The following is a 24,262-nucleotide window of genomic DNA, read 5'->3' as shown; positions in this document are numbered from 1 at the left end:
CTGATAACAATTTACCACATTAGCTTACCACTTAAATTCCACCTTCTGGATAAGAAATAAGATGGCTTACCAAAAAGTCACTACCTCTCAACTAAGATAAAGAAAAAATAAAATTTAATGAGAAATGGAAAAATAATTGTGCCAGTAATCAGGGATGAGTTATTATAATAAGGACTAAATTTGATTTTGGACTTCTTTGAAGAAAAAATCAAAAGGCATGAGGGTTTGTCCAGCTGATTAACCTGATGTCTTATACAATCCTATGATGCGGTAAATTGTTCTTTTAGATTCTCTTGGGTAGATCCAGAGAGAAGTGGGGCTAGAACCCACAGCTATTGTGTAAGGCAGGAGTTGGTAAACAGTTTGTGTAGTTGGCCAGAGAGTAAAGATTTTAGGCTTTGCAGGGCTTTGTGGTCTCTGTGGCAGTTACTCAACTTGGTAAGTATAAGACAAAGGTAGCCATAGACAATCTGTAACTGAATGGATGTGGCTATGTTCTAATACAAAAACATGTGGTGATCCAGGCTTGGCTCACAAAGCAGTAGCTTGCTGACCCCAGGTGTGAGGGTATGTGTTAGGTAAGGGACTGCAGTGAATGGATGAGAAAGCTCCTTCTCTGGAAAGGGGGACTAGTTAGGTTGAATGTGTGAAATATTTATTTTGTAACCGTTTTCTTAATGGCAACCACTTAAATAGTATAAGGTGCAGGACCCCCAAAACTTGATACAGCTCCCATCCATGGGCAGTGAACAAGTAGATAAAGATGTGGAAATGTCATGAAATCAGGGAATGATTCTGGACAGGTATATATGTAATGCCTTCACTTCCTCTTTGCAATTCATGTAAAATCTTTAAGTAATAAAATCAAATTTTCTTTTCCATATCAGCTCACACAAGGTTTGAGCCAGACCTGTATAACCTCACCATTTCCATTGTGTTTTCTTTGAAACTATTTCTGAAAGTATTTTAAAGTTATCTTGGGGATTAGCCATATTTTCAGGCCATTTTTTCACTTCCAAAAAAAGTTATGGTGGCTTGACTGATGCTATAGAGTAGAATCCAGGGTAAGTACACGATAAGACAGAAGGAGTATCTGTGAATTCTGTCAGTTTTTTTGTTTGTTTGTTTTGTTTTGTTTTGTTTTTGAGACAGAGTCTTGCTCTGTCACCCAGGCTGGAGTGCAGTGGCGCAATCTTGGCTCACTGCAACCTCCACCTCCTGGGTTAAAGCAATTCTCCTGCCAGCCTCCCGAGTAGCTGAGACTACAGGTGCGCACCACCACACCCAGCTAATTTTTTTTTTTTGTATTTTCAGTAGAGACGGGGTTTCACTATGTTGGCCAGGATGGTCTTGATCTCTTGACCTTGTGATCTGCTGCCTCGACCTCCCAAAGTGCTAGGACTATAGGAGTGAGCCACCACACCCAGCCCTGCCAGTTATTAAAAGTTGCATACCACCATCTCCTCCATACACCTTCAAACAAGTATTTTATCAGTCGGAGCTGCCTTTGTTTACCTGCTTTAGTCTCTCATAAGAATCCCTTTGTTCTCGAAAGTATCCTGATTTGGTTTAAGGTAATCTTACATTAAACTCTTCCCCCAACCAGAGAGCCTTAAACAAAACACTAAAACTAAGATGCAAGCCGGGAACCATGATTATGGATTTGCTGATGTGTAGCCCAAATGCATGGAAGAGTTTCTTGAATATTTGAGGAATGGAATGGCATAATTAACTTTTAGGTTGATTGAAATACATCTTTTAAAGTTTTCCAGAATGTAGACATATCCATCAGAAGGATTCCATAATGGATTTGCATTTATTTATGTGAAAAAATGCTATCAGAGCCTTTTGTTCACCCCCAATCATGCCATCTTTTTGTAGGTAAAGAAGATTCAATACAGGCTTACTGCAAGCAGAGAGAATGGTTTGCGCTTTCTGAATTATCTACGAGAGAGAACATTTCCTGGAAAGGCAATCCTCCATAAGTGGTAGATCTGTCTCTATAAGTTATATCAAATACTGGCACCTACTGGTGAAAATATGATGGAGCAACTATCACACAGAAACCACTGAGTCAGAGAGAAAAAAGAAACAAAGATTAGAAATTTAAAATATGAAATCAGGGATACCCCTGACAGAAATAAATTATCAGAGTTCAGAGAAAATGATAAAGTTCATGGAGAGAAAGAGATTCTGGAGACCGGTAGCCCACATGAAAATTTTTTAAAAAATAGCTAAGAGATGACCATTACTAACAGACATGATGCAGTTGTAAAGCCTCAGTATCCAATATAGCAGTGACTACCATTTCACTTGTCAAAAGTTTTCTGTTTATTACTAAAACCAATAGAAAAATCCTAAATTTTATTTGATTAAAATTTTACTTAATTCCTGCAATCATTCATTTAAAAAATATTTATTGAGCACACTGACTATATTTTAAACACTATTCTAGGCTCCAGGAATACAGCAGTGTAATGACAAAGCCCCTGCTCTTGTGAAACATGTTCTATTGGGGAGGGGGGTCAGCCAGTAAAAAAGAAAAGTAAATAATAACTAGAATACATAAGGAACTTAAACAACTCAATGTCAAAAACAATCTTATTGTAAAATGGGCAAATGATCTGAAAAGACGTTTCTCAAAAGTAGATATACAAATAGCAAACAGGTATATGAAAAATGCTCAACATCACTAATCATCAGGGAAGTGCAAATCAAAACAAAAACAGTATAGAGATTCCTCTAAGAACTAAAAGTAAAACTACCATTTGATCCAGCTACCATTTGATCCACTACTGGGTATCTACCCAGAGGAAAATAAGTCATTATATGAAAAAGATACTTGCACAGGCATGTTTATAGCATCACAATTCACAATTGCAAAAATATGGAACCAGCCCAAATGCCTATCAATCAACGAGTGGATAAAGAAATTGTGGTACATATATATATGATGGAATACTACTCAGCCATAAAAAGGAAATAATTAATGGCATTCACAGAAAACTCGATGAAACTGGAGACTATTATTCTAAGTGAAGTAATTCAGGAATGGAAAACCAAATATCATATGTTCTCACTCATAAGTAGGAGCTAAGTTATGAGGATGCAAAGGCATAAGAATGATATAATTGACTTTGGGGACATGAGGGAAAGGGAGGAGGGGGGTGAGGGATAAAAGACTACACATTGGGTTCAGTGTATACTGCTTGGCTGATGGGTGCACCAAAACTTCACGAATCACCACTAAAGAACCTACTCATGTAACCAAATACCACCTGTTCCCCAAAAACCTATGGAAATAAAAAAATTAAAACCAAAACCAAAATGAGATACAATTTCATCCCAGTTAGAATGGCTATTATTAAAAAGACAGTAATTTTAAAATGCTGGCAGGATGCAGAGAAAAAGGGAACACTATACACTGTTGGTGGGAATGGAAACTAGCAGAGCCGCTACAGAAAACAGTAAACAGTTTCCTCCAAAAAATAAAAATAGAACTATCATATGCTCCAGCAATCCCAATGTTGGTAATATTTCCAAAATAAAGGAAATCTATATATTAAAACAACATCTGCACTCCCATGTTTATTGCAGCGCTATCCACAATGGCCAAGTTATGGAATCAACTCAAGTGTCCATCAATGGATAAATGAATAAAGAAAATGTGGTATACGTACACAATAGAATACTATTTGGCAATAAAAAAGATTAGAAAAGATTAAAAATTTAAATGAAATTCTGTCATTTACATCAACATGAATGGAACTGAAAGTCATCACGTTAAGTGAAATAAGCCAGAAGACAAACAGCACATATTTTCACACATATATGGGAACTATAAAAGTGAATCTCATGGAGATAAAAGGTAGAATGGTGGTACCAGAGGCTGGGAAGTGTAGGGGGAGGGGGAATGAGAGATTGCTTAAGGGATACAAACAGACATTTAAATAAAAGAAATAAGTTCCAGCATTTGATAGTACAGTAGGGAAATTCTAATTAACAATAGTTTATTATGTATTTCAAAACAGCAAGAGAAGATTTGTAATGTTCCCAACACAAAGAAAAGATAAATAGTTTAGGTGATGGATATCCCAATTACCCTGATTTGATCATTACACATTGTATACAGGTATCAAAATATCGCATGTACTCCTTTTGGGTACATGTACAACTTTTCGGGTATATGTATAACTAATATTTATCAACAAAAATTAATAGAAACAATAAATATGTAATATTTCAGATATGTGGTAGGGAAAAATGAAGTAAAAAAGAGGTTAGGAGTACTCTGTTGCTATTTTATACAGGGCAGTCAGGGAAAGCTTCATGATAAAGTAACTTACAAGTATTTCATAAAATTTTTATGCCTTCAGATTGGAAGATGTAACTTCTTACTTCTTCTATAAGCTATACAATAAGTATTCACACATTAAGTTATTTACATCTATTTGGTCAGTTTATGGAGCAATGGGAAAAGAGAAGCCACCTTCCAGGTACCTACTATGTGCAACACACTTTATATACTATATATGTTATCTCATTTAATCCTCATCATCAACCTCTGAAATATTAGTAAGCTTGTTGTATAAATGGGGACACTAAAGTTCAGTGAAAACAAGTAAATAACCCAAGACCATATAGTCGTTAAGTATCAGAGGCAGGATTTGAACCCATGACTGATGGGATTCAAAGTTGTGAAGCTAAAGTTGGATGCCCTAGGTAGCTACTAGAAAGTGCCAGTCAGAGAAATTATACCGCCTTGCATATCAAGTGATGTAAATTTACTTTTTATCTAGACTTACCTTAGGGCATGAAGAACTTTCTACCTTGTATTTATTTATATTGTGTCAATTTTCCCCAAGAGGTTATATAAGATTTATGAGAGTGGCATCTGTGTCTGAATCATCTTCAGTGTCTGGTAGAGTGTCAGAACCTTGGCGGGAACCTCTTAAACATATGCCTAAATACTTAACTGAATGAAATAAACCCAGAAGCTTAGAATTAAGTCACTGACTATTAAGGCTTTCCTCAAATAACACTAATGTTTTTTGAACAACACACTAGGGAAAATTCTTATGGTAACTAAGAATGTCACCTGCTTCTACCAAGGTAATTAATAAAGAGTTAAATCATAAGCACTTAAATCAAACTAGAAACAGGATTTGCAGGTGAAATTCACAATATTGACTAAGTGGATTTCAATGTTCTTTGAAGCAAAGTCTTAGTTGTTGTTGTTGGTAGTGATGTTTTTCTAATACAAGGAGCCCCTCCTACTGCTAGGCACATGAGGTCCATGACTTTCAACCTTTGGAGTTAAACCTTTTGAGAATACATCTGAGAATTGTATATATATACACAGATATATATATATACACACAGATATATATATATGTATATATATGCCATTCTTTATATATATATAAAGTTTATATTTGTTATAGATTCTGTAGTCATATTTCCCCTTTGTAAACCATTGGACTAGAGGATCAAAAATGCTGTTTGAACCTGTAGTCATTTTTACTCTTCAGAGTAATAAATGAAACAGTACTTCTTTCATTCTTGGACACACTACTTAAGGGCATCTTTGTAATCAAGCAGGTGAGAGATTACTACACACTCAAGACTAAACTAGTGGAGAAACCATGAACAGATTCTGTAGAATAACGTAGAACAGTGTCTTTGTTATGCCCAGGGTCAATTTGTAAATGGCTTTTGCTTCTTCTGGCATAGAGGAAAAGAAAGATTTGAGGATATGAAAAGAATGACTCTTACAGCAGGGGAATAAGTGGACATCTGCAATATGGCTGCAGGCCAAGAGATAATGAGAGTAAAGACAGTGTGCCTCCCTGCAAAAGGGCAGGGCCAATGGACTGAAAGCACAATATATCTGATACCAAGTTTTAAATTTCCTTTCTGCATTGTAAATCCCTGGTGTTATCCTCAAGCCTTAAACAAGACAACTTTCTGTTAGCTGGGTTTTGAGAAAGAGGCTGTTTTCCACAGTTTGGGGATGAAATGGATCAGAGAGAGGTAGTAGTATCATGGAGAACCAGTTACTAGGAAGCAGGGGTGACTGAAAGAAAAGCTGTTATGTATGTGATACTAAGTGAGGGGACAAGAGAAAATTCATGTTAAGCTTGTGACACACATAAAAACACCTAGGGTTCCTCAATCTTACTGGGAGAGGAAAGTGACTCCCAACATTCTCAAATAATCATGTTCCTAGTTTATATTAAAGGGAGAAGTAATGCAGCCCCTCCACCAATCTCTAAGGACTAAAGAACTGGACACACTTGAATTATACTATAGTGGTGCCTTTGTTTTCAAGGATAATAAAGGGCATTGCCAAAAGGCACATGTAAGAGCAAATGTATACATATGGAAAATTCATTGAGTAGTCTCAGGTCATGGCACAAAATGAAAAGATAATTTGTATTTAAATAGTCCATAAAGTATATCCACATTTTCCCTAGACTAATATTTACTTACTTTGTTACTTCAAACTATCCCTTTAAAAATGGATCATCAACTGGAAGTCATAATAATTTTGTTTTATTGCTTGCCATATGGGATTTTCTCCCAAATATTTGGACATTATAACTGCAGACAATTTGAGAATCTTTACCTCAGAGGCTCTCCATCCAACACCATTTTAAGAGAAGGGAAGTGACATTGCCACAAATATCCCTGATGTTCATCTGCTCTATAAAATCCCCATGCTTAAACCCTCACAGGAAGAACTTTCAAAAGAGAAACGAATGTTTTTTAAGCCCAATACTTCTGGGCAATTTTCGAAATTTGATTTTCTGATGTTTGAGATGGTGATGAAGTAGTGGGGAGAGGGAGAGGTGTAGCTAATGTGCTTCAAAGTGGATGCTCAGCTATAAAACTAAAAAAGCCAAAATGGGATTATTGTTTCTTCAATGAATAAGCAATGAATAGCATCAGGAAACAAGCAACGGTCATAAAATAATGAATCAAATCCTAAATTGGTAGCATTTCATTGTCAGCATGACTCACTCCTTTTCCGTCCAACTCATCCTTTCATTAACAAAAGAAACAAAGTCACTCTGATCATCTAGACTTCTTGAGTATCGAATTTTTTCACTATTACTGTTCCCTCTTATATTTACAGACCTGTTTATTTAATCCAATGAGGTGGAGGCAAAGAGCTTTACACTGTGTTTTGTTGTAAGGAAGCATAGATGGCTAGAGAAACAGGGAAATATTGTGGTATAGAAATAGTAGCTAATACTTATTTAGTATTTACTAAGTGCCAGATAAAAGAGGTAAAGTAACATACCCATATTATAACTGGTAAGTGGCAATAGCAGAATTCCAACCACTGTGCTTTACTTAGTGTGAATTCACATCCTGACTCTGCATTTACTTATAGACCAGATTTTATCTTAATGACGTGAATAATTCTGAAGTACTGTATTTTGCAGCCTTGAGGGAATATCATATACCAAATTCCTACTCATTTGTTTCTTCCACCAAGAGGATGTTGTGGGATTCTTGGTAGCACAATGAGAATAACAGAAGAGGTTCCTGGATCTATAATTTCTTCCGTTAACTTAAACTTTCTGACCCAAGAACCTCTGAGGTTTCAAGGATCATCTAATGGAATACCTGGGCATCAGGAAAGGCAGTTTCGTGTAGGAGTTAACAGCACAGACCTGGGAGCCGTAATGTCTTGGTTTGAATCTTGGCTCCTCCACTTAATAGCTTGAGATAATAGGTTACTTAACTTCTCCATCACAGTTTCCATATCTCCAAATTGGAATAATAATGGCACTTACTCTTAGGGTTGTTGTGGGGATTAAACAATAGAATCAGTCAAGCGCATAGGTCAAGGGCCACACTGCTTTGGCACCTCATGCACAGAAAGCACAAGGAGAAAATTGAGATGAAAGACCAATACAGAGCCCTTTCCTCTCTATTACTGGAGAGAAGCAGTAAAATAATCATGTGACCTTTGTAAGAAAGGGATCATGTGACCCTTTAAAGAATAAGAATGAAGTCAGTAGTCAGGTGGGCCTGTGAAGGAAGCTCCAGGTAAATGGAAGGAATTTTGCTCCTTAAACATTGTGGGTTTTGTGCTAGATGTTCTAGGCATCATATTCCATCAACTGAGGATTTATTGTATCCATATGGCACTGATGTAGGGAATGGGGATACACAGAATTGCAAATCGGTCTATCCTCCAGAAACTAACATTTTAGCTATGAGTAGACATATTGGGAGCACAGAAGGGCTAGACTAGATGCTAGATATAAACGTGTTAGAAGTTCAGAGAAGAGAATGGTGGGCAAAGGCTGAGCAAACCATGAGAATTCTGGATTTATGGCTAAGTTTTATCTTGATCTCATCCAGGCAGATCATAGATGCCAAGAGAGAGCCAGGGAGGTCCTCTAGGCATGGCAAAGGGTACAGGAAAAATATAGAAATATATATGATATCACTAGAGTCCAATAGTTCTACCAATTGGCTGGAGGAGACGATTCTACAGGGAGAGAAGTAGCGGGAGCTGCAGTGAGAGGTGTAGGAGGAAAAACTACCTTCACAGATTTGACTCCATCTGTGGAGGTAGATTTTCCATGACCTGAAGTCTTGATGCCAGTTTGGCACCTTGGTGAGTAGAAGTTTCAGACCTTGTCCCAAACATTTTTGGTAAAATACAAGGAAAACTACTTCAGGAAATAACAATAATAATGAGTGGTTATCACAAATTCCCAGCGAGCTGAATGGACTATTATTTCCGATTCAGATTTTTTCATCGATTACAAAGGATATTAAACCTACTGATTGAATGTGCAAAGCCACATGGGCCAAACAGCATCCTGGCAACATCAGAATATCTTTTGATCATCCCAGTAAATGCTCTGGTCGTGTTCCACTGCTGGGAATGTTCACAGACCATATGCTCTTCAGAAGCATATATATATTCCAATGGATTTTCTCCTACTTTTACTGGTAACCAGTCAAGGATTCAGATATTATCTATACAGATACGAGGTATACTTAATTTATCACCCAGATTAATTTAAAAGCATCCCTTAAAATACTGCCCAAATGTAATTCTTTTCAGTGCTTTTAGTGTCAACAACAGCATGGCTTTGCCTATTAAGTTAAAACACAAAAAGGTTACAAAAATGTTTCAGCAAATATTTAGCTAGAACAAGGTCTTCAGAAGAAAAATAGAGGAGAACAAATAAAGGTTTCATGTGGCCAATATTACAAGTGGTACTTTACAAATAAATACATCTACATCCAAAGCCTTTTCATTTTGTGGAAATGTCTTCTATCAATCAGTTAATGACATGTGTCCCAGACCAGACACTGCAGACAACCATTCTAACTTGTGGTGGGAGTAGGGTTAAAGAGCAAGGGTGAGTCTACAATGTATCAGCCTAATATGGTCACCTTTTAGGTATTTAGGATACTTAGATCAAAGGGAATTGGCATATGAATATGGGGCAGACAGAGATTTATTTCTTCCTTTATATTCTCCCTATGTAAGAATATACAATATACTTCTCTAAGTGTTTTTACTATGGCTTTTTACTGAGCTTTAGAGAAAGTGAAATGAGGTCAAACTCCTTGTTTATAGTGTCCAATGTAATTAAAATAAAGTGTTGTTTCACCTGGCTACTCACTCTGCCAAATGCCAAGGGAGGAAAAACAAGGAGTACCCCTAGTCATTAATATCAGAATGAAACTGCTTTTCTAGAGCTAAAACTGCCATGTCAAGTTTGGTGTAGAGTAGTCAAAGGGTCCAGGGGTCCTCCCCTCGGGATTCTAAGTCCTGTCAACACCTTGACTATCTCTATGCAGAGATGGAAGAAACTCAGGGGATCAGGCAGTTGAGTTCTTTTGTCTATGCCTCCATGGCCGATACTGGAGAATGACTCACACTTTCTCCAAACCCCTTCTAGCAGGCCTTCTTGTACTGCAGATGCTAGAAAGCTAAACACACACACACACACACACACTCACTCACTCACACTTTCCAGACTCCCTTGCAGCTAGAATTCTAATTGTGGTTTATAATCTAGTAGTCAGATGCATCCACAGGATGACTGGAATGAGAATGTGAACTTTGTGCTGGATGTCAGTGATTCTTGCGAGCAGTGAGTTCAAGGCATTCAGTTCATTTGGAGAGCACTGGTGAAGGTTCTAATAGCTATTCTCTAGAATGACAGATGCTGAGCACCATGAGGCAGCAGGGGCAAAGTGTTCGCTAGAAACACCCTGCAGTGTGATTGCTGGTACTTCTGGCCATGTAGCGTCGAAACCACATTCTCTGCCCCTCCCAGAAATTCCTTGAAGTACCATCCTCAGTTATTCGTTGCCATAAAATGATGCACAACAACCCTATAATTTCAGTGACATACGAAAATAAGCATTTAGTTATCCCATAAATCTACAGAGTTCAGATGGCCTGGCCTTGGCTGATTTCGGCTGGGTTTGCTAATATATCTATAGTCAGCTGCAATTCAGCTTGCCTAAATGCCTGGAGATCAAGTGGCTGTTAGACAATCCAAGATAGCTTCAGCTGGGATAACTTTCATGACTTGGCTCTGTACCACATGTCTCTCATCCTCCAGCAGGCTAGCTTTGGCTCTTGTCATCTTCCTGAAGATGACAGAGGAACAAAAACGGAAGTAGAAGTGTGCACATGCTTTTTCAAGCCTCTATGTGCTTCATATCCACTAACATCTCCTTCATCAAAGCAAGTCACATAGTCAACCTCAGAATCAAGGGACATATAGATATTATCCTTAGTGAGAGAAACTACAAAGTCACATGTCCAAAAGACAAGATTAGGGATGGAGACAATTGGGGCCATAAAAATCATACCACCTAATACCTTCAAATAAACTCTTCTGCTTAAACTGGGCGAGGGGATTTAGTTGTTTTCAACTAAAAAACTTAAGTAATATACCCACATTGCTTGATCATCAGGGGTTGAAACTCACAATTGTGGGAAAACTACACCAGAAAAAAATCTTGGAAAAGTGAATTGTTTGCCAAGCAAATGTAGTAACTGAATTAAGAATTCTATGATTGACCTCATAATCTTTGGTTTGCTCCTGCCCTCCCCTTTCTTATTTCCTTTTGTTGCCCTGCTGTCCCTTTCCTGGCCTTTTTCCTTAGAGTATAAAGAAGCAGAATGATAGCTATTTGCTAATAAATGCATTGAAAACGTCTGAAAAAAAACATCAGTAACAGTTAACAGGAGTTGCCACTGAAGAGGGATATAAAAACATGAAAAGGTGGAAAGTAATTTTCACTGTGTGCTCTTTTATGTTTGAATTTTTTAACGTTACTGAATTACTCTTTTGGTGAAAAATTAGACAAAAAATTAGATAAGGAAATGGAAAGAGATAGATGAATAGACCAATAGTGAAACAAATTCTATATGTAGCTGTTGGTTTTACTCTTTTCTGTGCTTAGGAACTATAGGGCTAGCCATAGTTTGTGACAGAAATTCATGCCACTGGCCAAAAATAAGATTGGAGTTGTTTAGTTAAAAATTCATTACCATGAATCCATATAAATACAAATAAATTATTGAATAAATAAATACATAAATGAAGGAAGGAAGAGACAAATCTTAAGGGCAGAAAAATTCCAAATAATTTTTGTAAATACCTTCAAGGAGGTGGAACATAATTCCTGATTCCTTAAATATGGGCATGCAGTATGGAAAGGGAGAAAAAAATGTGACTTTATGGTGGAGAAATCTGACAGTCACCACTTCAGCCAGGTGATCAAGGTCAACATCAACAATGATAAGTTATGCTGATAGTATATACCCTTTATATGATGTTATGAGAATGGCACTCCTCCCAAAAACACAGAACCCCAGTCTAATCAGTAAAAAATAGCAGACAAATCCCAGTTATGGACTTTCTACGAAATGTCTGACCAGTACTCTTTAAAACTGTCAAGATCATCATAAACAAAGAAAATCTGAAAAAATGTTACAGCCAAAAGCAGCCTAAGGAGACACGAAGACTGCATGGAATCCTGGAGCAGAATAAGGACATTAGGTAAAAATTCCAAAAATCTGAATAAAACATGAGCCTTAGTTAATGATGATGTATCAATATTGCTTCATCAGCTGTAGCAAATGTGCCATACTGATGTAAGATTTTAATAGGGTAAACTGGATATAGGTATATGTAACTCTCTACTATCTTCAAAATTTTTCTGCAAACCAAAACTGTTCTAAAAATAAAGTTTATTAAAAATCCATTACTAATTCTGAAGAAATAATTAAAATAATCAATCAATCAGTCATTCAATCAGTAGGTATTGTAGAAGATACAAGTAGCACTATCTAAACACCTAATCAGACTCATACAAACAGAAACTTCAAACTTGGAGCCAGGTGTTTGTGTAGCTCAGAAAACAGCCATCACAAGATCTATATAGCTCAGTAGTGAGCCCATTTGAAAGCAGCTATGGTATGAATAAATAACTATACCTGATCTGCATAATAAGTGTACAGTACTAGCTTTCCTGTATGCTTGAGAAGTCTTTTAGTTTATGGGGAAGTCAGGAAAATGCTTCTTTTTCCTTATGTATTAAGATTGTGCTATCCCTGAAAGCAAGTGTTTTTAGTGGAAGGTTAGGAGGGGTGTGTGGGCTCTGCTCATTACAGCTCACCGCAGTGTAAAGGTCTTAAATGAAACAAGACTCAGCTTGCCAAAGCCCACCTTATGCTGTTGTGTGGGAGCCATTAGGGAGTTATTCTAAAGTGGGCAACTCTTAGTGGGAAAATATAGTGGAGAAGGAAGACTGATGAATCCAAGAGCAAGATCAGATCCTTTGAGAAGGAGGCAGGAGTTCCTAACGGGAAGTATGGAGACTTGTCTGCAGAAAATTGAAAAGTAAAGTCCTCTTATGGCACACAGTAGAGTAGGTGCTCAATAAATGGTAGCTATTATTATTATTATTATTTTTTTTTTTAAACTTTAACAATTTTTTTTCTTTTATTATTATTATTATTATACTTTAGGTTTTATGGTACATGTGCACAATGTGCAGGTAAGTTACATATGTATACATGTGCCATGCTGGTGAGCTGTTATTATTATTAAAAAAAAAGAAAGATCTGTGAGGTAAGAATGGAAACTGAGATGGCTCTCCTACCCTCCATGAAAGGTTAGAGGTAACTGCTTTCTCTGTGGGCTGTGGGTTAGGTAATATTTGGTATTCAGTTTAAAATTATTTCCCACATCTGTTGTAGTTTCCTTTGCTTTGCTTAGAGCAAGTTTCTCAATCTGGGGTCCATGAACCCCCAAGAATATATCAGTAGAATTTAAAGAGTCCATGAACTTGGATGGGAAAAAAATTACATCCTTATGTTCACTAATCTTTATCTGACATTTAATATTTCCTGCAAGTATGAATGTAAGCAACAAACCACAATAGTATTAGCAGTACCTGTGACTGTCACCAAAGAAACAGATATTTTTCGTATCATATTACAGTTATTGTAGATATCATGTAATATGTTTCATAATCATTACTACTTTAAAATTTAGGTCATTAGATCCAGCGTTAGATCTTGTTGCTTAATAACTTAATTAAAAAGTACATAGATTACTATACCACACAATTGCTTTTAATTTCTGATAAGTGTATTTCAATACAATTTGCTTCCTTTGTAATCCAGTGAGTTTGAGTTTATGTATTTAAGCCACCATTCTGATAAGGAGGTCACCGACTTCATCAAAGGTTCCAGGGCACAAATGATTTAAAGATTACAAATCCTGGCCCAAAATTCAAAAATCTGGTACAGTTTTACTGCTTTGTTTGGTGGCATTGTTAAGGAAAGCAAGGAGTAGGTTTGGAAGTATAAAGAAAAAGGTCATGTCAACTGCCTCCCTACTCACTACCATTTTACCCAACACACGCCTGTGCGCGTGCACGCGCGCACACACACACACACAAGACAAGGAGGAATGTAGCCCCTGTGTGCTGTGCTGAGACAGCAGTAAAATAAGAGGTGGATTGTGCACAGCAAAGAGCAATGGGCAGCTTCAGGACATATAGAAGAATCACAGGCAAATGGACACAGGCGCAGAGAGGACACAACAAACTGTGTTTTTCTAAACATACTAGAGGATGTGACCCTTAACGGCCGTAAGAAAAACGGAATCTTGTACCCTGCCATTCTAGTTGATTACAATATACTTAATAACACAAAAGAAAAAAATACATTACATAATGAGAGACATTGACTCTGAGAGCCATTAGTTTAGAGTGAGGGCTAGAGGAGGCTTTCACTGAGGCTGTCCTTTGTTAGTACAGCATCTTTGTTGGTGATGGTTTCATTTCTTTAAATTATTACATAAAATCTGATGTATATAAAAGAATCTATATCAATTTAAATAAGTTATAAAGAGTAATACTAAATGAGCCTTTATGAACCCATCACCCCATTCAAGACCCAGAACATCATCAATGTTAGTACCTCTACTATCTGCTCCTACCTTATCCCATCCCTGTCTCCCCAGTACTATTCTGAATTTTGGGTTCACCTTGCTTTAGGATCTATCACGTGTGTATGATTCCTAAGAATGTGTTGTGTAGTATTGCTTTTTTTTGGGCTTTATAAAAACGACACCCAACTGCGTGAAGTTTTTGGTGATTTTGTTAATAATATGCATCTGTGTTCTTGCATAAAGAAATGGTTAATTCATTTTTACTCTGTTGAAATAATAATTAATATCAAATTTATTTATCATTTTTCCATCAATGGACAATCAGATTATTTCAGAATTTTTGTATTATGAACCATGTTGCTATGGCCATTCCTAAGGAGAGTTCCTGCTTCACATGCAGGAGAATTTGTCTAGGTGATATACCTAGATATAAAGTTGTTAGGTCATAGGGTATGCAAAATGTTCAACTTCACAAGAGAGTACTAAATTTTCTTTTCCAGAATGGTACCAATTTGTACTCCTATCAACAAAATATGTGTTCCCATTGATCCACATTCATACAATAGTTGGAATTATCAGATCTCATGGTGTATTTTCATCTTTGTACACCAAAGATAGTATTTTGCCGCATCATAGAAGGGACATAAAAATGTCAGCAAGTGCTAAAAAGTTTTGTCAGCATATCTTACTTCAAGGTTACACAGAAGGTTATACAGAGGCTGAAACAAGGGTTTCAATGTAGGTAGTTTGGGGAAGTGATACTAGGGAATAGAAGTAGGAAATTCGGGAAAGGAAAAGAAGAGAGAAAACCAATACAGGAGTGTATTTTTTAGTTGGTCACAACTGTAAACAACTAGGGCTTAATCCTGCTTAGTTAGACCCTCTGAGAATCTCTTGGAAACAAACACTATTAAAATGCAATTGAGAATTATCAGGTCAAGGATGGAGGAGGGACTATTTATCTTAGGTTCCCATCTCACATTAGTCAAGGGTTGGCTCTTGGGCCTTTAATTCCCTCACATTCCATAACACACATGTGTGGGTACAAGAGTGTTCCAACAGGCCTTCCTGTTGAAACATCAAAGAAGTCCTGGGGTGAGAAGTGAGATATTCGCTGTGAGGCTAAGGCAAGGCACTCTCTGGTTTTACCCACATAAAGCTGGTTAATGGACTAATGGCTTAATTAAATGGTAGGCTATAAGGCTGTGCAGTGAGGCACAAGAGATGTCCAATAGACATAGCTAGTAAGTGGCAGAGATGAAATTCAAACACATGTATCTATCACAGATCAAATATTAGGTACTTGGTACATAGCATGAAAACACTGTCCACTGCCTACCGATAGCCAACTCTACCTTTCATCTCTACTGACAGAATGCCAATTGGTTTCAATAGCAGACAAAGATCTCTGGGGTAGAGCTGGCACAGTAGCTCCATGGTGCCACCACAGGCCCAGATTTCTTCTACCCTTCTGTTCCAACATCTTTAATGCTAGCTTACATCCAGTCAGTCACTCCATGGTCCAAGATGGCTCCAGGCATCATGCCTGCATTCAAGACTAACAGCAGGAGGAAGAAGGGGGAGGTACAAAAGGGCCCTCCTCCCAGTCAAGTCAAATCCCTTTAAGCAGGCCTCCCAGAAGTACCACACAACACAATTACCTCTCACTGGTGGAACTCAGTCATAGGTTCACACCTTGATACAAGGGATGCCAGGAAATAGAAACTATTTGCTAGATACATCACTACCAGTAATAAAACTGGTATTCTGCCACTAAGGGAGAAGGTGGGAATAGATATTGCATGGCAACTCAAAGTCCCTGCCACAATAGTCATTTGATTTAGAGCAGGTTTTTAGTATACATATATCAGTCTTCTTATTTGTAAAATGGAAATTAACATGACTAGCTCACAAAGTTGTTATGAGGAAAAATAAGATAATGTAAATAAAATTGCACAGTGCCTGGTATGCAGAAAATACTTAATAAATGCTAGCTGGTATTAATTCACTTCGATGAGTCATCAGCATCAGGGCCTAGCTTTGAGCCAACCCCCAGATAACTGATCTTTATCAGTGTCCCTGCATTTATTAGGTTTGAGGGTGTTGGGTGCTGACTCACACCCACAACACTCATAAGGGTTTAAAGCTAGAGTGGCAGCTTAGTAATTTACAATGGGAAATATAACTGTCAGGGAGACCAGACACTCTGACCAGGTTATTCTCACCCTGAAGGCAATGAACATGTGGCATCCTAAGGTTGATTGCTGAGCATGAAGTCAGGAGAAACAGAATTAATTATACAGTTCAGATCTTTAATGGCATTGGGCTTGTTGTATCCATCTCCACAATTGGGCTTCTGTTATCTGGTGGTCAGAAGCTCAGGCTAGAAACATGACAGGTAGCCTCTTCCCATTGACAGTGCTGGGAGGTGCATTACCGGAAAAATTCACCAAGAATGTGGAACATGTGGGAAAGCTATGAGGGTAAACTCAAAACAATTATGGCATAGTAAATCTATTCTGAATAGAAGCCCTATACATCTGGCATAACTTTGGAATAGTTGTAAGTAAGGGAAATACTTTAGCAAGACCCATTCTTTAGATAATAGGCCCAGAGTAAATGGGGCAGCTAGAAACCTGATTACATCTTTGTTTAAAATACTTATTGGATTACAAGTTGAATACATTTTTAAGTTTAAAATAGAAATATTTTCACTGTTTCATATGGAGATATAAATAGAGCTTTAAGAACAATTTAAAATAACATAAAATGCTTTAAATTCAGCAAATAGAAAATCATAACCTATATGTATACAATATACATGTACGTATATGTGTGTGTATATATAGCACCTATATATAGCACCTATATATATATCAAATTTTCTAATAACAGTAACAAAATGTGAATTTCACTGATTTAATTCTATGAAATCAGGTAAAATATTTTCTTCATATCCAATAATTTTGGGGAGGGGATACTGTTTGATGTAACTCACTGTTAGTCTTGTGTAGAAACAATTGTGTGATTAAATTAGAAATAATTTAAAATTAATGTTTTTTGGGGGAAATTTGCAATGCCCCTTGAAATCTCTAGAATGGTTAATCCTTTAAAATTGCATATGAGAAGTATGCAACCAATCTCATAAAATCAACTTTGAGCTTCTAGAAGAGCAAGCTGCAAAATAGCTCTATGATTGGAGAACAAACATGAATAGAGACTAATGGGCTGATGTGTAGCCTCTGTATTTATTCACTTCTATTTGTATGAGATTAAAAGAAATCCCAGTACAGCATTTTCTCCCACTTTCTCATCCTTCGTCCTATTAACAGGAAAAGTAATTATGCTTGGCAAAAAGAAAAATGTAATGCTGGCTGGGCACAGTAGCTCACACCTGTAATCCCAGCACGTTGGGAGGCCGAGGCAGGCAGATCACTTGAGGTCAGGAGTTCAAGACCAGCCTGGCCAACATAGTGAAACCTCATCTCTCCTAAAAATATTTTTTAAAAAAATTAGCTGGGTGTGGTGGCAGACACCTGTAATCCCAGCTACTTGGAAGGCTGAGGCAGGAGAATCACTTGAACCCGGGAGGCAGAGGTTGCAGTGAGCTGAGATGGCGCCACTGCACTCCATCCTGGGCGACAGAGTGAGACTCTGTCAAAAAAAAAAAAAAAAAAAAAAAGTAATGCTATCAGCAATTAGAATTACAAACTTCACATACAATGATGTATGTAATGACCCTGACTCATCCAATACCATAAAGTCTCAAAATGTCAGAGATACATGGTTTGCAAGGTATCATCCCTACACCAGCAGCATCAACATCATCTAGGAACTTGTTAGAAAGGCAGATTCTTGGGCTCTATCCTGACACCTATGGAATCAGAAATTCTGGGGCTGGATCATAACAATCTGCTTTTAACAATTTCTCCAGGTGATTCCGATGTCCATCAAAGTTTGAGAACCACTCATCTAGACAGAACCATGCTATTTCAAGTACGATCTGTAAACTGGTAACATTGAAATCACTAGGGGCTTGTTAGAACTGCAGAATCTCAGACCCCACATAGACTTATTGGATTAGAATCTAAATTTTAATAAGGTCTCCAGGTGACTTGCGCGCACATTAAAGTTTGCGAAATGTCATACTTGTCCAGTGGTTTCTTTCATGGGCTGAATTGTGTCTCCCCCAAATTCACATGTTGAAGTCCCAGCCTTCAGGGGCTCTAAATATAACTATTTGGAGATAAGGCCTTTGACGAGGTAATCAAGTTAAAATTGGGTCTTTAGACTAGGCCCTGACACAATATATGACCAGCATCCTTATAAGAAGAGATTAGGACACAGACATGCACAGAGAAAAGACCGTAGTAAAGATACAGGGGGAAGATGGTCAGGTGCAAGTGAAGGAGAGAGGCCTCAGGATCAATCAACCCTTGATCTTGGACTTCCTGCCTCCAGAATTGTGAGAAGATACATTTCTGTTGCTTAAATCACCCAGTCTGTGGTCCTTTGAATGGCAGCCCTAGCAAACTAATATAGTTTCCAAACTCAGGCACATGGTGGAGTCATCTAGGGAGTTTTAAAAAAATTGATACCTGGGTTCCGTTCCCAGAGGTTCCAATTTAAGTGGTCTGAGGATCAGCTCATAAATCTTGATTTTAAAAACCTCTCCAGCCAGGCATGGTGATTCAGGCTTGTAATCCCAGCAATTTGGGAGGCTGAGGTGGGTGGATCACCTGAGGTCAAGAATTGGAGACCAGCCTGGCTAACATGGCGAAACCCCATCTCTACTAAAAATACAAAAATCAGCCGGGTGTGGTGGCGGGTGCCTGTAATCCCAGCTACTCAGGAGGCTGGGGCAGGAGAATCACTTGAACCTGGGAGGTAGAGGTTGCAGTGAGCTGAGATCGCGCCATTGCACTCCAGCCTGGGCAACAACAGTGAGACTCCATCTCAAAAAAAAAATAAAAACAGAAAACAAACAAACAAAAAAACCTCCCCAGGTAATTTTTAATGTGCGACAAAGTTTGAATACCACTGCTATTCTACTCTTTTGGATTGTGTCCAGTCTTTTGGATTACCTGGGCCACACTGGAAGAAGAATTGTCTTGGGCCACACATAAAATACACTCACACTAATGATAGCTGATGAGCTAAAAAAAAAAAAAAAAAAAAAAAAATCGAAAAAAAATCTCATAATGTTTTAAGAAAGTTTACAAATTTGTGTTGAGCCACATTCAAAGCCGTCCTGGGCTGCATGTGGCCCGCAAGCCACAGGTTGGACAAGCTTGGTCTACTCCATTCTTTTCATTGATGAGAAATCTAAGACAATTGTAATTGTTAAATTTCAATCTCTTGATACTTGCTTATCTGATCTCCTACCATTATGTCCAAAAACTACCTTCTGTAAGTACTTGAGAGAATATTCTACTGGAAAAGAGAAAGTTAAATCAAAGCTGGCAATAATATACACTCTTTTCGTGCTTCAACTTTTTAAGTTTTAGCGTGTGTGTGTGTGTGTGTGTGTGTGCTAGGGACCATTTTGAACTTTGTGTGTGGTGTGTGTGTGTGTGGTAGTACATCTTCCCCAGTACAGGTATAGAGAAGGTCCCCAAAGATAATCTGTTGAACCAAGTTGTCAGTGCCACTACCTCTCCCTAGGTTCTTCTTTTCCCTCTTGTTAAGGTTCCCTCAAGGCTCCTAGGATCCAAATTAAAGACACTCAGATACCGTAAACCAGCCTTCCAAGGCATTGGCAGCAAACCACTAATCAGTTTTTTTTCCTCACTAAATCCTTTCCCATGTCCCTGTGAAGTTTTGAAGCTCCCAAACTCAACACTCCACTCAAAGGACAACTATTTACTGAATATTTACTCTTTTCCAGGAACTCAAGGGTTTGATTCATACTTAATAGAAACCCTATGAGATTACACACACACACACACACACACACACACACACACACAAGCAAGCTGCAGTCTCTAAAAGTTAGCACACTCCATAAAAGTGATTTGGCACCCTTAAAATACCATATACTCATGTGGAGAGGGGAAATCTGCTCTAAATGTGTGCTTTTGCTACATTGATTAATATTTACTATTTTACTTGGCCCGAACATTGATATGATCACAGGTTCAAAAAGACTTATTTTCTTGACAGTCTAGTAGACTTTCTGGTCAGTTCCCCAAATACATCACCTACCTGCCTCTCCCTGGCTGCCTTTCCACTATAGAATCTGAAAAAACTGATACTTTCCCAGTCTCCTTTGCCACTAAGGGCAGCTATGTGCCCCAGATATTGCCAATGAGATAAAAGTAGGATTCTGTTAGATAAATTTGGGGAAAGATATTTTTTCTCTGATGAGAAAGTTCCATGAGGAAAAATACTCTGACCTTTTCCACCCCGTTTCCTGTCATTGAACATGGGATTAGGACCAAGTGTCTTGAGCTGTTAGAGCCATCTTGAAGCCATGAGGGTAAGACACTAACTCAGAACCCTGATATTGTTGGGTCACTGTATCAACTCCAGTTATCACCTACTGTCAGCCTTCTCTATTTTCTTTCTTTCTTTCTTTCTTTTTTTTTTTTCTTTAGAGGCAGGGTCTTACTCTGTCGCCCAAACTAGAATGTAGTGGTGCAATCATAGCTTATTGCAGCTTTAAAATCCTGGGCTCAAGGGATCCTCCCACCTCAGCCTCCTGTGTAGCTGGGACCACAGGCACATGCTACTATGCCCAGCTAAACTTCTGTAGTATTACAAGCTACATTTAGTTGGCTTTTCTGTTACTTTCAGCAAAAAAAAAATAATGATAAAAATTAAAAATTAAAGTTCACAACAATATATAGATTTTTTCAAATATAGAAAACTCTCATTTATTTAGAACACAGTGTATTCTGAGGATCCACACTTTGAGTACCATTGAATTAAATGACTTATCTTTTAGGAGTGAAGAGAAAGAATGCGCAGGTAGATTTCAAGGAATGGTAAACCTAATCTGAACTGCCAAATTATTTTACTCATTCATCTTTTTTCAACAGACCTTACTTTAGTAGGCTCCAGGGATACAAAGATTAATAAGGCATTACCCTTGCTTTCAAATAAATTTTATTACTCTAATCAAGATGGATATGTAAACCAAGAATCATAAGGTGGTAAGAGCTAAGATAGAGGTATGTACGGGAGAGGAGTTATGCTATCAGAGAAGTGGGAAGCTTAACGGCTCCCCGGGGACGATATTGGAAGAGGATCATGGAAGCTTCCACTCAATTCTAAAAAATTATTCCTGTGATCTGACTAAACATGTAAGGTTTTATTAATTTTATTTCAAGGAGGGGTCTTTTCTATAATTATAGGTTATAAAACAAATGACAATTCAAGAAAGATCGGGGACTAATCAACTGCCAGAAAAGATACCCCATCCATTTTTCTCTCCCACAAAGCAAGACAAAAACATGGTTTTGTGGGTGCATTTTGGGGTGGGGGTGGTGTGCATATCAGCAGGGTTGTTTTCTGGAATAGAATACTTCTGTGTTGTGAATTAAGACCACCTGTTAACATTGCATCAAACCAAACAATTTGATGGTAAAGCAATCAGTTATCAATATGAACCACAAATTCATGCATTCTGGGAGATGCTCTCCTCTGCTCCTTTTAAGCAAAAATGACAATAATTAGTATTTACTTAATAGTCACAGAAACATTTTGCATTTAATGATAGAGAAAGGGGAAACATTTCCCTGCCACCACCACCAAAATGATTTTTCTAAAAGAGGTTAATAGAAGGAGCTCCCTAACCTTAGAGGAGAAACTAACACGTAGTTTTGCACTGTTAAATCCTTATAAGAAACAGAATAGGTCCTCACTGGTTGTCTTGCAAGGGAATAATAGGCTTTGGAGCATATCTGAAAATAGAGAAAATAAAACCAGCAATAGTCTTCTAAAATTTTCCTGGAATACAATACTTTGAAAATAAAACATTCAATAGTGTCCTTCAATTAATTGTTTCAACATTGTGGCATTCACATTAATTGTGCCTCCGGAACATTTTGATTCAGTCAATGATAATGAGATAGATATGCAACAACTGCAGTTACCTCAAGAGCTGGCATGTCCTGGGCTGGAGAGGGTTGTTCCAAGATCCCAACTCAGGCTACAGTAAAACATTTGCCACCTCACAGAGAATGAAGAAGCCACTCTGGCAAAGGATCCCAGCTAAGCCCTCTGGCTCTCCTGTCCCCACCTCTAAGAATTACACCGGAGGAAAATGGGGGGAGGAAGGAAATACACGAAACAAATAAAACATTCCTAGCTCCATAAACGTCGCATTCGGACATGTGAAGGTACGCGGTAAATTAAGAACATGGCCTCAGAGTTTTGTTTATCTGGGGTCTGGGCATAGATTTTATATTCTCTGTTGCGTTTTTTAAATCTAACTTTCTGTCTCCAATGGAGAGAGCCAGAGGGAGGAAGCAAAGGCAGACAGACACAGGCTGGAAGACCCCCTCCCCGCGAGTCCCCCAAACAGTAAACATCAGAAGACGAGAAACTTGCCTGGCCCTCACCTAGACGGAGAGGCAGCTGGTCCAGCCTCAGGAGGGGGTCAGCCTGCTGGGATGAGTCGGTGAAGCTGGAGCTGAAATGCAGACCCCAGGCGGGAGGCAAAGTCCCGCTCCTAACCCAGGGGAGCAGAGTGACTCACGCGCTTGGCTTCCGCCTCTCGGCGCTGTGCGCCCCTCTCCCTCCCCACCCCCAGCAAGTACCAGGACCTAGTGCCTCATGAGACGCGGTCTCCAGGCGCCCCTATCCACGGGGCTCACAGCCGGATGCCCCCAGGCGGCGGCGCCAGAGTCGCGCCAGGCACAGCCCGCCCCTCAAGGCAGCCGCCCGCTGCCAAGGGGTGAGAGCCTCCTTCGTGGATCTCCCTCTTCTCGGCTCCCCGCCACCCCAGGACCCCATGACCCCGGGCTGACCGTTTGAGCTCAACACACCTTTCATATACTACCTGGACGCGGCTTTGCAAAGTCCCTCCTGCAGGCTGTGCCAAACGGGCTTCAGGATGCACAACCAGCCCCAGGACTTACAACCGGTCTGCAAAGACCCCACCCCCGCCATCCTTGGTCTCCACCTTGTGGTGGCTCCGGAAGCCTCTCAGACCAGAAACAGGTGCAGCTGGCTCCTCAAGATCCCAGGTGTATCCCTTTCCATAGGTCTTTCCTTTCCTCGGACCCTACCTTGCAGGAACTGTTACCCCCCCACGCCCCCCAGCCAACACACACCGTGGCCCATCTGACACATCCACCTGCAAGGTGGATGTGGCGATGCCCAAACCTCCCACAGTTTGTACCTACACCAGGAGTACCCCTACTGCTCACCACAGCCAAGGCACAAGTTACTCCCATCTCATCTCCTAGGAGCCCCCTTCCTTGTGGAGGAGGCTGCAAGTCTCTCCTCTCTCATATCTCCCCTGGGTCTTGAAAAAGTACTGTGGGGAATGATGGGACCCTGGTGCCAGGGGTCACCTGCCTAATCTGACATGGAGTAAGAAAAGCCAAGGCTCCACCCAAACTGGTTTTGGTGGCAGTGCTTCGTTGGGACAGTCAAGATGTCCTGGGGTGCCAGGACTTAGAAGAGTTAATAGCTTCAGCAAACATGGCATGGGAATTCTGCCTCACGACCTGGTGTGTTCTGGTAAAAGTCAACTTGTTCTGCTAGGAGGAGGGGTAGGGGTGATGAGCCCTCAGTCCTGCCTTCACCATATCAAAACTGGAAGGAAGAAAATGTATAAAAAGAGTTCC

General features: G+C 39.0%; 1 protein-coding gene across 12 annotated transcripts in view; it reads right to left on the bottom strand.

The window, feature by feature from the left end:
• The window catches only part of SYTL5 (synaptotagmin like 5), a 242,611-nt gene extending 219,323 nt beyond the window's left edge, over positions 1 to 23,288 (bottom strand). For 10 of the 12 annotated variants that reach the window (XM_063660108.1, XM_063660110.1, XM_063660116.1 and 7 more), the window contains exon 1: positions 23,030 to 23,270. The gene's annotated coding sequence lies outside the window, so the exon portion shown is untranslated. Of the gene's footprint in view, positions 1 to 23,029 lie in introns of all 12 variants that reach the window. The other 2 variants (XM_063660109.1, XM_063660115.1) reach the window with 2 other exon arrangements.
• Positions 23,289 to 24,262: the final 974 nt, after the last annotated feature.

The sequence above is a fragment of the Pongo pygmaeus genome, chromosome X (genome assembly GCF_028885625.2).
Source record: "Pongo pygmaeus isolate AG05252 chromosome X, NHGRI_mPonPyg2-v2.0_pri, whole genome shotgun sequence".
In the NCBI taxonomy this organism is placed as follows: Eukaryota; Metazoa; Chordata; class Mammalia; order Primates; family Hominidae; genus Pongo; species Pongo pygmaeus.
Note: the sequence above shows the minus strand (reverse complement) of the source record. Positions and strands in the feature narration are given on the sequence as shown.